Source organism: Pinus tabuliformis, chromosome J (assembly GCF_031772625.1).
Source record: "Pinus tabuliformis cultivar Carrire ecotype Pingquan chromosome J, CPIR1, whole genome shotgun sequence".
Classification (NCBI taxonomy): domain Eukaryota; kingdom Viridiplantae; phylum Streptophyta; class Pinopsida; order Pinales; family Pinaceae; genus Pinus; species Pinus tabuliformis.
Window position 1 is genome coordinate 33,391,363 of NC_142295.1, and position 13,490 is coordinate 33,404,852.

Sequence of the window (13,490 nt, forward strand, 5' to 3'; positions counted from 1 at the left end):
AGAGATCATGGACCAATCAGGTGTTAAGCAATGGATCAAGTGTTGGTAATACCGAGGAGAGAATGAACTGTCGGATCACTTCATGTGTAGAACATATTGTGACTGTTAGATTGAAAGTTACAAATGTACATATTAAAGAAACACACTTTACCTAACTCTACACTGGACCAAGTTATCCTTAAAAATTTCCTATGTGTCAAAATATCCTAACAGTCTGTGTGAGATATAGATCAGAGGTTGAAGTGCTTATTGAGACAAGCTAATCTTCAAATTTCAAATGAACAACATAAGGAATGGTACATAGCTACGCTATTGCCACACTTAAGTTTTCCTTCGTATCAACAGAAGATTGGATCTCAGGCTCAATAATTAGAGATCGCGATGAAGCTCGAGGTTTTGTTAATCTAGGACATAAATATAGGAGTCCAACAGATCCAGTCATAGTTAGAAAGCCTACATATGGAGTTGCAAGATCTGAAGAAGGGAAAGGAGGTTCAGTCGGGAATACGCCCTGAAGTTTGGTGCACAAAGTGAAAAGTTGTAGGCCACTATAAGGATCATTGCCCTATGTACCGAGACTATATAGTTGTGGGAGGTCCCAACCCACTGAAACCAGAGTCTCCTATTGGATCAAGTACCAGTTCAAGTGTTAGGTGTAGTATCTACCAATTGTCAGGACTACACCTAACAAACAACTGTTAACTCTTGTAAAAGTTTGTATAGTCACCAAAGCAACTATTTTACAAATTTTGTAAATCGGTTGGCCATGATGAAAGAGATTTTCGAAGCTATGACTTGATGCTATAAAGAACCCCATTGTATATGATGCAAGCTGAAAACCATGCACAGAACGATCAAGGATCACCTGTGGCTCACGGAGGGTACCAAAGATTGTCCTGCATTAATAGAAAAGATGCAAGAAAAGATGAACCAACAATTGACGCAGAAAATTCAAATGATGAGATCTGAGACCCACGAAGAAAATCCTAGTGTCAATATAGTCATGAAAAGCAGTATAGCCACTGGTGAAGACAAGGTAGAAGGAAAGCAACCGGTATTGGATACATGGGTTCGTAGGGCTCGCAAGAAGAATGTTGGATTTGACTTACAAAGAGAAAAGGAGACATTTAAAGAGGAAAGAAAACGTTTTAAGGATCCAAGTGCTTCTACGTCTAAAATTCAGATATAAATAGTTCCATGAAAAAAATATATGAAGAAATTACTGCAAAAGAGGACTCTCATCCCACAATGCTAAAGTAATTTATGAAAACATGAATGAAGATGTTTATGGATTAGATGGTAGTTGAAGGACTACAAGAACTAATAGATAACTATGCTAGTGTGGTGTAGGTAAATTGTCAGTGTGGACACAAACAATTCCTCTAGCCTGAGAGTGTGAGTCTAGCCAATTAAGAGGTCCTACCTCTTAGAATGCTATTCCACTTGGTGTTGATCCCGCTTCCTCACTCCAGCTATCTTCCATTCCATTCCTTCGAATACCTGAAACAAGTAGACAACAACAACAACAAACGTGATAGCATACAATATTGTATTCAACCTACTTAATAGGTCAAGGAACATTAAGCCATAAGGATGTAAAATGACACTTCATGTAGGAAATAAATTGATAGTTGCATTAATATAAATCAAAAAGAGATTACAATCAGTGCCTTAACATTGCTGGTCTACTCTGGCGTATCTTGGTTCCCACTCTTCTTCTAGCACTTCATGGATATCCCCAATAATGGAATCTTTAAGGCCTCTTTCCCTCTAGTTTCAAACCAAACCAAAATCACACTATTCTCCCTCAAACACACACTAGAAAACTACAAACTATAAATGATGCTAGTTATTCAAACTTGCTCCAAAACTCCAACTAGCTTTTTCATGGGTAAAAGAGAGGCTTATATAGCTTGGATGGATGGGAGATGGTTCCTTTCATCATGGGAGGTGGTTCTTCTCATCATGGGAGAAGGTATTATCTCTTGAGTTTGTTCCATCCTAATAGGGGAAAGGAGACCAAAATGATTTCCTTGGCTCTTTGCGGCCCAACCATCTACCATACATCTGTTACGAAGCTTCTAGACATGGAAGCTTCAGCTCCTTATTTAAAAAACCTTCCAAAAGAGGATTAGCGTGACTAGAAAAGGGCTCAGTTGATCCAATCGGTGTGAGGGCTAGTTTTAACCTCTGTAAATTGGCGCGAGGAGAAAACTGGTCAGTAGTGCCGGTCTTGTAAACTGGGATAGAAGAAAGATTCTTGGGAAATGGTGTAAAGGGGAATCATTCTGCTCATGAAGAGGGACATACTGGGAGTTTCTTCATGATGGGAAAGCATGTCGGGTACACTGTAGAGGTCCTCCAAGATCGTAGATGGGGAGTACAGGGATAGTGACAAAATGTTGTGTAACAGATGCCCCCTAAAGCATGAAGGCTGGACTAGAGTGAGGGGTGAAATGCTTTACAAGTGGAAGAAGGGAACCGGAGTCTGTCATCAGAAAACCTACAAGCAAGCATAGATACATATACATCAATAAAAACTTTGAATAATGATACATGAATCATGGTATGGACACATCCATCCAGAGAATGATCATGTAAATGGATATAAGGCATGGGAGCAACCATCTAGTAGAAAGGATCATAATGAAACCAGGGTATGGTCGCAACCATCCAATAATGAGAAGGATCAAATATAACAAATCATGGTATGGTCGCAGCCATCCATTTGAAAGAGACATGTATATTAACATGACCATGTCACATCGCCTCGCAACCTGGACTTATGTAATCTTAGCCCAAGGTCTTGCGCTCCAAATGACCCAATCAAAATACAAATCCTAACATGTGAATGAATGCGTTGAAGTCGAACATGCTAGGAAGTCTATTGATTACCGACCAATGATGTGAACTGTTAACAAACGTGAGAGAAACCACCAATAATGACAATGGCTCTCAAGGTACTAGCAGAACAGTTCACGAAATGTGAATAAAGGAACTGATGTCGCTCACCCATGAAATCACCCGATCGAAAGCCAATGATATGAACTTGTCGTTGAGTGTGAATAACTTGCCATTAGGGCATGCAAGCTCTAAGGTACTGGGAGGGAGTCTCTCGACCAACTTCCTGGATGATGAGCTGAAGTCGGCAGGAAGTAACCATGTCAAAGGAGGGACATGATGTATCCCACATCATCGACACAAGACAAAGGGATGCAAATGATTTTAGATGATACAGAGAATTAGGAGTAAGTGTAACTACATAGGGACTGACTCTTGAGCATATCAGCGACACAATTCCGGAGTTTGGCAACTTTTGGATCCAGAGGATCGTTGGTCATGATAATGTGGCAGAGATCAAATGTAAGGCAAAAATGAGCGGCCCAACCTAGGAAGGTCAAATGAAAAGTAGGATATCCGAACCTGACACGAAGTAGAAAGTGTCATGTTCAAGAGTGAGCTGCCGACACGACTGGTAGAATTTCCAAATTTCCCCCCACCATTTCTGGTAGGTACCCCTATTATTTTTTATCTCAAGCTTGAAGGGGATAACATATGCTTGCACTGTAAGTTCATCCTTCGGACGAATCTGACCTTGTAATTTTAATGATCCCTAGGAAGGAGAATCTCATGTTCATCATGGCGATGAATCCAATGTCGTTTAGTGTTTTAACGAGTCTGACAAAGGGGTAACTCGATATATTTTTCATGTTTAGAGAGTTTGAGAAAGACATAGAAAAGAAAACTCCACATGGTCCCTTTTTGTGCATTTGTGTCTCTTGAGCCCAAAAATGTAGAAAAAAATACTCGAGAGAACTGCTTGACCATTTCAATCAAGGAGTACCTTTTTTGTAAATAGTGCATCCTAGCCCGAAAAAGGGGTAAACGTATACTGGGTGCACAACATTTCATAGCCTTTTACATGTTCAAAATGACAAGAGCTCAACAATATTTTCATGTTTATAGAGTCGAAAAAGAGCTTGAAAGCATACCCCCTGTTAGAGCCTAGATTGGCCTTAGGCTGAAGCGAGGCAATCCTAGGATAACCACAAACCAAGCTTAACCTAGTAGCTAGCCCTACCAGGTCGGGAAAGGGCTCTCTCCTTGCAAATCTCAGTTAATATGACTGAATCAGATATGGATTTTAGGCTAGGTATAGTAGCTCTGGGGTTTTTGATTGATTTTGTTGGTTTTGTTGCTGGATCAAATGGAGCAGACAACTTTGGGTTCGGGAAATCAAGTCAAGATGCAGGGTGTTCTATGGGGCGACGTAGGTAGGTGCTTTTGCAATTGGAATTGAATTGAGATGAGAGGTCTAAGAGTGTTGAGGAGCTAAGGAGGGCATGCAAAGATCACTTATCCTTCTCAAACATTAGAAAACATCAAAAACTGAATGGGTTCCCAAGGTAGAGCATTGTAAACAATGTATTCTACCTATCTATCTTGATATCATTCAACTAGAAGAAATGAATTAGATTGTGGCACACATTACACATGAGAAAAACTAATAACATAAGAAGAAACCATGGAAAATCACTTTACCACAAGTATCCCATAAAAGTAACTGCAAATCCTGGTTTATTTCCTTGCCAAATTGCTGATAAGAATGTACAATGTAGCTCAGAGCATCCAAGAGAGTCCAACCTTTGCTAATGACAGAAAAAATACATAATATAAAAATCAAGCCACCTATGCTATCCATCAGGGGTCGAAACCAAGAGAAAAGGATTTTCTACGACCATTTCCAAACAGGGAACACGAATATAGGTAGTGGAATAACTTGCCTCTATAAGCATGGAAACTGATTCATTGACCGTCAAACCACCTCAAACTGATGAATCTACCCTCTAAGATAATTTCAATATTAAATTTACATACCAAGGCATTAATTACAATCATAAATTCATCCATGAAGAGAGAAAAAGTCAACTTGCAGTGAAAATAGGCGAAATCTGGATTTTTTGACAAATTGGCTCAATGCACAGCACCACTAGCCAGATGCGTAGCACCGCTTCACACCCACTTTTGGAGGCCTTCCCCTTAACCAAATTGAGCACAGGATAGCTCATTGGAAAGGACTTCCTATCTGGTTTCTGGAAAATCTTGAATTTTTGCGTTTGGAGGTCATTTCCCCCGTCAAAAGGTAAATCTCCCAAGGCTGATTTTGTGTGTCCAAAAAGAGCAGAGAGGTCATTTTTTGGTAGTTTTTTGTCCTTTTGGTGACCTAGTTTTGCTCCAAAATTGCTGAAATTTTCTGGATTTTATGCTCTCATCATGATGAATCTAAATATATAAGCCTTTCCTCCAACAAGTGCTCCAGGAAAAAGCGCAGCGCCGACATCTAGGACAATTTTCTATTTTGAAAATTTCAAAATTTGAAAAAGACAAAAATTCATCAAAACTTGCCCAAATTTGGCATAGGACACCACCATTAGCTACTTTGATGGGCTAGTGAGGCTTCAACCAAGATTTTCAACTTATCTTGCTCCTTTTTTCTCTTTAAGGCCTTCCTCAACCTAGCCTTAAGCTTCCTCATCCTTATGTTGCAGATTTTGTTGCGAGTCATGTAGTGGTAGGCCATGTGGCGAAGCATCTTCTTGTCTTGGTTAGCTTTGTCAATCAGCTACTCAAGGTGTATATTAACCTTCTTAAGCAAATTTTCCCTATCATTCTCAATCTCTTGTTCAATAGAAGTCAACTTGACATTTGCTTCCTTGGCATTTTGCCTGTTTTCCTTGATCATTTGCAGCTCCATGAGGACTTGCTTGTCGCTCAATTGTTTGCTTTCTTGCTCTAAATATTTGATGATCCAGTTGGCTCTCTCTAATTTATCTGATAAGGATTGTATCTCAGCCTCTTGTTTCTTTATGATCATGTCTTTGGTATTATTTGTATCCCGAGTTTCCAAGTCAATGACATCAACTCCTTGATGAGTGAAGTGTTGTTGTGTTTCCTCATGATCAACAAGGTTAAAATATCTTTCTTGCTCATCACTAAGATCCTTCTTTTGCATCTTTTTCTTGCCCTTACCTTTACCCTTGCTTTGCTGCTCAACCTGTACTTGTTTTGTTGAAGAAGAAGGCAAAGCCCCTTCCACACCTTGTGGAGATATCATTTGCCTGTGGCTTGATGACGAAGGTGAGACCCCTTCCACACCTTGTGGAGATAATACTCACCTAGTAGCTGTAAAAATTTTCCTGGTACCCTTCTTGTATGTCACAAACACTGCACTCCAACAGTTTTGGTCTCTTTGCCCTTTTCCTGTCCTGAAGGTCCACCTTCCTCATGATGTACTGATGAAAATATTTGCAGGCATTTGAACATCTCATGAGAAATGAAAGTCTCCCATGGCATGTTAAGAAGGTTCAGCTAATGTAGAACAATGATTTTAATCAAAGAGTAATGGAAAATTCTATTCAACTGCTGGGGTTATGGTTTCCTCTTTACAGTATGTGCCATTTTTTCAATGTTTCTAAACATGAAGTAAGGGATATTCATCATTCTTACTCTAGTGAAATTCATCAGCAGTCTAATGTGGTAGGTATACAAGCGGGAGAACCTACCTTCACAAGTGAAGTACTTGATAATGATTTTCATCAATGTAGCAAACCTATCTTCCAAAACTTGAAGGGGAATACTCTCTTCATTTTGTCTTTGTACCTAGCCTTAATGTAAGGCTAATAGTACTCCTTATCAATATCCTTACCTTTGTTCCATTTGTCACCCACATTTGGAATACCTGTAGCCTCTGAGATGATAGTTGGTGATATGGTGAATGTTATTCCAGCAAGGGTTACTTCATTACTGTGCAAATGAGTCACAAATAGTCTAGCCAACTCATGATGAAATTTGACTCTTTCTATCATCTCACAAAAATCAAAACATGCTTGGTTTTTAAAGCAAGAAATGGCAAGTGGATAGGCCTGCAACTATGTCAAACTAGTGGGCTCCTCTTTGATAATCCTTCCTCCTTTACGAGGCTTCCTTTGTTGTATTTTTCTCTCCCTGGAACTGTCACTAAGGGTGTCTTCTTCAAACTCATACTCATTGTCTCTTTCCATTGCTTTTGTAGCTGTGAACACTTGTGGTCAATGATGGGAAGGGTGAATGAAATAAAGATGAGTATGAAGAGATTTTTAAGGATGAGTAGGTGAGAGTATGATGTGTAAACGTGGTTTAGGGAGTGTGAATGGGATTTTAGGAGAGTGGGTAGGGTTTAGTGATGTGAATAGTTGTAGGGTTTGGGAAGAGTGTAAGTGGGAATGGGGAGAATGTATGAGGGGAATGGGATTTAGGGAATATGTAAATGGGAATGGGGTTTAGGGAGTAATGGAAAGGATAGGGTAAAAAAAAAAAACAATAGAGAGATGAGGAAAACTAGGGTTTCAATTTTAAGAACACAAAAGACCAATCTTAGCAAATCAAACCCTAACACATAATATAGGATTAATGTACTTACATGTTTAGAGGGAGAAACTTAAAATTTGAGGTGAGTTGGCAATTTGGTGAAGTTTTGGGCTTGGCTGGGCAGATGCGCAGCGCCTCACACAGGTGCGTAGCACCTCCCAGATGTGCAGTGCCCATGTAAATTTACACTTTAAAATGTTGCCAGGTGCGCAATGCCTCCCAGAAGTGCAGTGCTGATCTCAGATGCATAGCGCCGACCTGAATTTCTCCAAAAATGTAGCGATTTCACTCTTTTTCTCAATGACACTTAAAAATCACTCCTTAGCTCTCCTTTGGCACTTTGACTTCAACATTAGCATAATGAAATGATCAATAGAGGTATGGGCTTTATATGGCTTTCACTTTTTTATTTTTGATGGTGAAAACCCACTTTCATAATGTCTATTTGCTTTTTCAAATACTCTGTTTTTGGATGCTTGATCTTTCTCCTTTGATAGGTGGACTGATGCTCAAATTCTTTGACTTTTGCGGTGGAAAGTACTTGGAAATATCACCAGGTGAACAGGAGTAGCATGGAACCATTTATTACATATGAGAACAATAAAATTACATAAAATTTAAACATGAAATACAAATGCTCTGTTTTTCTTACAAATTAAGAAATTATAGCTTTCTAATAATTATTTTCATCCTCATGTGTCTGCTGAACATTATTAGCAATAATCACTGAATTTTGACCATGGTGAAAACCCTAAGACCTAATGAGACTAAAACCTTATGTCATTGATGAAATGAACTGAAAATAGGCATGAATCATTGACTAAAAGGTATAAAAGGAGGTCAACAGATATATATCATGAGGGAAAAACTGAAATGAACCCTATCATCAGTAAATCCATGACCTAATGGAATGCAACTCATCATAATGGGACTCCTAGTATGAAATGAAAAATAGTAAATTTTGATCACTGATGGCAGTGTGAAGACATTGACACTAACACCCCCCATTTTATTCTCTTTTATGAGTCGAAAAGGGAAAAATACTTGGCAATCTTTTCATTTGAGTTTTACGAGTCGAGAAAAGAGATGAAACATGACTCTAGTACCATCGTCATCAATCTATCACCTGTCACTGCACAAGAAAGATAAATGCATTATCCAGTCTTGAGGAAAGATACATCAAAAAATACTCAAAAACCCGTAATATTTCATGAAAAAATGAATAAAATGGGGCAAAATTAATTATTTTTACCATTTACCATTTTACCTTTGTGTGAAGGGCTTTTTACCCACTTGTTCCCTAATTTTTCCAGAGCATATTGTGGAAAATACGAGAGGTTAGTCGCTGAGCCGTCAGTTGCAGGTAAGAGCCAAGACCTTAAGCTCCATTTTCATACTATTTTTTCTTGTTTTTATCTATTTTTTGGGTTTCATGGGGAGATTTTGGCAAAAAAAATTTGCCCTCTGTCGGCACGATTTCCAAGCATGGAATCGCGTCAATCGGGGTTTGCTAAGACTGCCAACCGTGCCGTCGGCACCACTGTTTTTAAAACAGTCATGTCGATGTTGTGAGAAAATAATTTTATGTTTTTTTCTCAATTCTATTATTTGAACCCAAATTTTTCTGGCCAAGGATGATCATTAACTTGATTACATGGATTTTGCAGGAAGAAATCGTGAAAAATTGTGGATTGGAAAGAACGCGAGCATGAGGATATTGACACTCAAGTAATAGCTGACCCGAATTGCTTGGAGGATTTGAGGAACTATGGGCTCCTTAAATTATTTCTTACACTAGGTATATGGGCTCAACCCGAGTTTCTACGGTACCTGATTAGTCTCTGGGATGTGAATCGAGAAATTTTCATCATTGGTGACCAAGAGCTGGAGTTGGAAACTTCAGATATTTATTTAGTCAAAGGACTAAATACAAAAGTAACCATGCAAGATGACCTAAGCATAGTACTTTTTGAGATAAAGCCCATTCCGGGGCTTGTTTAAGGGATTTCCCTCGTAGTCAATAAGCTGATAGGCCCCTTTCTGTAACACATGTTTAACAATGTAGGGCCCATGCCACATGGGTTCAAACTTGCCTACCCCTAACTTATCATTAGCTTGATAATACAAAAGAACCAAATCGCCCTCAGAAAAAGCTCGAGGGGAGACAGACTGATCAAAATGGGACTTGACTCAATTTTTCTGTGCTTTGATGACCAAAGCAGCAAGACGACAAGCTTCATCAAGTCGTTCTAGATACAAAAGATGCTCTTCCTGGGGTGAGGTCTCGAGGAGAAGCTTGACAGCCAGCTTGAGGGATGGAATTTCGCATTCAATCGGTAAAGTTGCTTCCAGACTGTAGACTAGCTGGAATGGTGTGAATCTACTTGCGTCCTTGATCAAGGTTTGATAAGCCCACAGATCTTAAAAGAGCATGAGATGCCAATTCTACTTGTGCATCCCAATGGTGCGCTGAAGCATCATGACTAGAACTTTGTTCACAGCTTCAACTTGGCCATTGGCCTGAGGGTAGTACGGGGTTGAGCCATCGTGGTGCAAGCCCAATGTAGAAGTTATCTCAGCCATCATGTAAACTCGAAAATGGGACCCATTGTCAGTGAAAATGGCCTGAGGCACTCCAAACCTAGAAATGATGTGATTGAATAGAAATTGAGTTGTTGTTTTATCCTCCACAGAGTATGTAGGCATCGCTTCGGCCCATTTGGTGAAATAGTCCACATGAACAATAATATACCCATTCCCCCCAGCCAAACGAGGGTTACAGGTCATATAGTCGATGCTCCATTTGGCAAAAGGACCAATGGTAATAATGGGGTGTAGGTGAGTGGGTGGGGCACACATCTTACACTGATAAATTTGGCACTCATGGCACTTGCGAATGGCAAGGATGTAATCCTTGAAGATAGAGGGCCAAAAATAACCAACGTGAAGGATTTTTTGAGTAGTAGCATATCCAGACAAGTGACTACCACATGCACCAGAATGGCAGTCATTCAAGACTCTCTCAACCTCCTCGAGAGTGAGACATCGACGAAGAATGGAATCGACGATGATGTAGTATAAAGTATCTCCAATGATACGGTAAGGTTGAGTTTGATGCCAAATGCATCAATGATCATCCTTGGTCAACACAAATCGGAAGGTGGATGTCTGGAGATATACAATTATGTCACCATACTAGGGGTTGAGAGTGCTAATTAAGAAAAGAGTCTCGTTCGGGAGGTTCTCATCGGCACCAACAGGGAGAGAAGTAGAGAGAAGGGAGCAAATCAACTCAGAAAAAACCAGTGATTTCTAAGATTTGGCAGTAGTCAACACAAAATCAAATTCTTGGAGGATAACAATCCACTTCGAATACTTTCCCCCTAGCAACTGACGAGTCAGGATGTAGGTCATGAGGTTGCATTATGAAATCACAGTGGTAGTGCGGAGTAGACTGTAATGCGGAAACTGTTGAACAACCTATACAATAGCCAAAGCCAACTTATTGACATGAGAATAACGTGTTTCGATGTCAAGGAGATTGTGACTGAGGTAGTAAATAACATGTTCATTTTCTTTGTCATTGTCCTGTACCAGCACCATGGTGATGGTACTAGAGGTTGTAGCTAGAAAAATGAAGTAATTGCGATGATAATTCGGGGGATGCAACAAAGGAGCATTGATGAGGACAATATTTAGGTCATCAAAAGACTTTTGGGCAACCTAATCCCAAACAAACTGGGTTCCTTGCTTGAGCAACTAGGTGAACCCTGAAGCTAGCTTAGCATAGTTCGGTACGAAACAACTGCTGAAATTTTCTTTTCCCTGCAAACTCTGTAGTTGATGTAATGAAGATGGAGGGGGTAAATTAACTATGACCTCAACTTTAACAGGATCGAGGCGAATGCCTTCTTTAGAAATGATAAATCCAAGGAGTCAATTGGATTCGACGCAGAAGACACATTTATGTGGATTCAGCTAGATATTGTAGTGTCTAAAATGAAGAAAAATTTGCCAGAGATGATCAGGGTGATCATGGAATTTACGAGAATGAGTGAGAAGATCATCCAAGTAAGGTTGAATGATGTTTCGAATGTCATGGAATGCATAAGAAATCACTCTCTGAAATGTGGCCCCAACATTCTTAAGGCCAAAAGGGAGCTTTTTGTACACAAAGTTCCCCCACATACAGGTAAAGGTTGTCTTACCTTGATCAACCGATGCAATGTTTATTTGGTTGTAGCCAGAAAAACCATCCATAAGAGAAAATAATTCACTCTCAGCACATTCGTCAATGATCTGGTCAATGACAGGAGTGGGGTAATTATCTTTAGGATAGTCATGATTGAGATCACGGTAATTGACACAAATGAAAATAGTGCCTTGTTTCTTTGTCACCAGGACAATATTCGACACCCAATTCATGAGAGGGATTGGATAAATAAATCCATCTTTCAGAAGTTTTTCAACTTCACCCCTAATGGTGGCCACTTTTCTAGGGTTCACTAGACGAATCCATTGACGAATGGACTTCACATGAGGATAAGTTGGAACCTCATGCATGACTATACTTGGGTCAATGTCAGGCATTTATTCATATGACAAAGCAAAAATATCCCGAAATTCTTGGAACAGATGAATATAAATCTTGATCTCTTCTAGAGAACAAGTTACCCTGACATGGACATTTTCAATGACACCAGGTTTGACAGAAATATCAATTGGCATCATTTGGGTAATGTTACCCATGTTCCCTTCCAACCAAACTTCATGAGTCATGATCGGCGTCTGAAGTGGCAAGGATGGGAACTGAGAAGAGAACTCCTCGAGACAAGTAGTCATGACCGCCATGCTAGGAAAGAATGAGGAATGATGATGAGTCTCGTTCCAAGATACTTCCTCTAGAGACATTACTTCCATGATACTCCCATCAGAAAGAAAAGTCTCGGCTAAGGGATCAGAGGATGCCGAAGAACCAAGCCACAAGGAATGAGAATACGCATCGAGAGATGTTCTCAAAATAGGATGGTTAGAGGATATCGAAGGTGAAGCTGAAACAATTTCCACATAATCAGTTTTGGTGAGACTTAATGGCATAACCGCACCCCATGTATCAACAAGATCTGACGAAGGAATGACCCAAGGATTAGATCTGAACGAAATCATGTTGACAGAGGTAACATGAGGAGGTGGGAGTGAAAATATGCCCATCAAGGTAGCATCTTTGAAAATTCTTGCACCCATACTCTCATAAGGAGCATCGGTTTGCTTGATATACGGAACATTGCAATCCAAGGAGGAAGATGCAAAGAAGGACAGTTGGTCTACTATGATTATCTTCCCTTGATGGGGAAAATGAATCACGAAGAAGAGGGAGGAGGCTACAGCATGCATGGCATGGGTCCAACTCCGTCCGAGTAGAAGATTGTAGTTAAGATTAGTGTCAACGATCTCTACTTCGACATGTACCGTCTTGTCCTCCAATGTAATGGAAAGGTTGGGAAGGACACCAAATGGTCGTGAATCGTGCCTGTCAAAAGCTTCCGTAGTGTTAGGGGACTGGTTCAGAGTGGGAGAACCAATTTCCTTCCAACAAGCGACATACATGATGCAGGTAGAAGAACCTTCATCGATTACATTCCTATGAATGATTTTCTCATTTATGATTACTTGAATGACAAAGGAAATTTGATGAGGTAAATGCAGAACATGGTTTTCCAAGTCAAAACAGATGAGATTAGAGTCAGCTGGATCAATACCCCCAATAGTGGACAGTAACAATTTCCACTGAGAAGGACAAATTTGAAGGACCTCGAGAGCAAACATAGCTGATGGTGCTTGAGCCAAATCTTCAACAATGTTATAATGTTGAGCAGCTCGAGCGTTGGGATTGTATGAGGACTTTCGAAGCACACCTCGAGAAGGTGGTCGAATGGAAGAATCAAGATTAGTGTTAGGTGTTGAGCCTGATTATCTTCTGTATTCAAAGGTATCACCGCATTGGACCCTAGTGCGTAATGGGGCGGCAACGCCGCTCGTAAAATATTTGCCCCCCTGCCAGGGCATTGCCCCCAAAGCTAAAA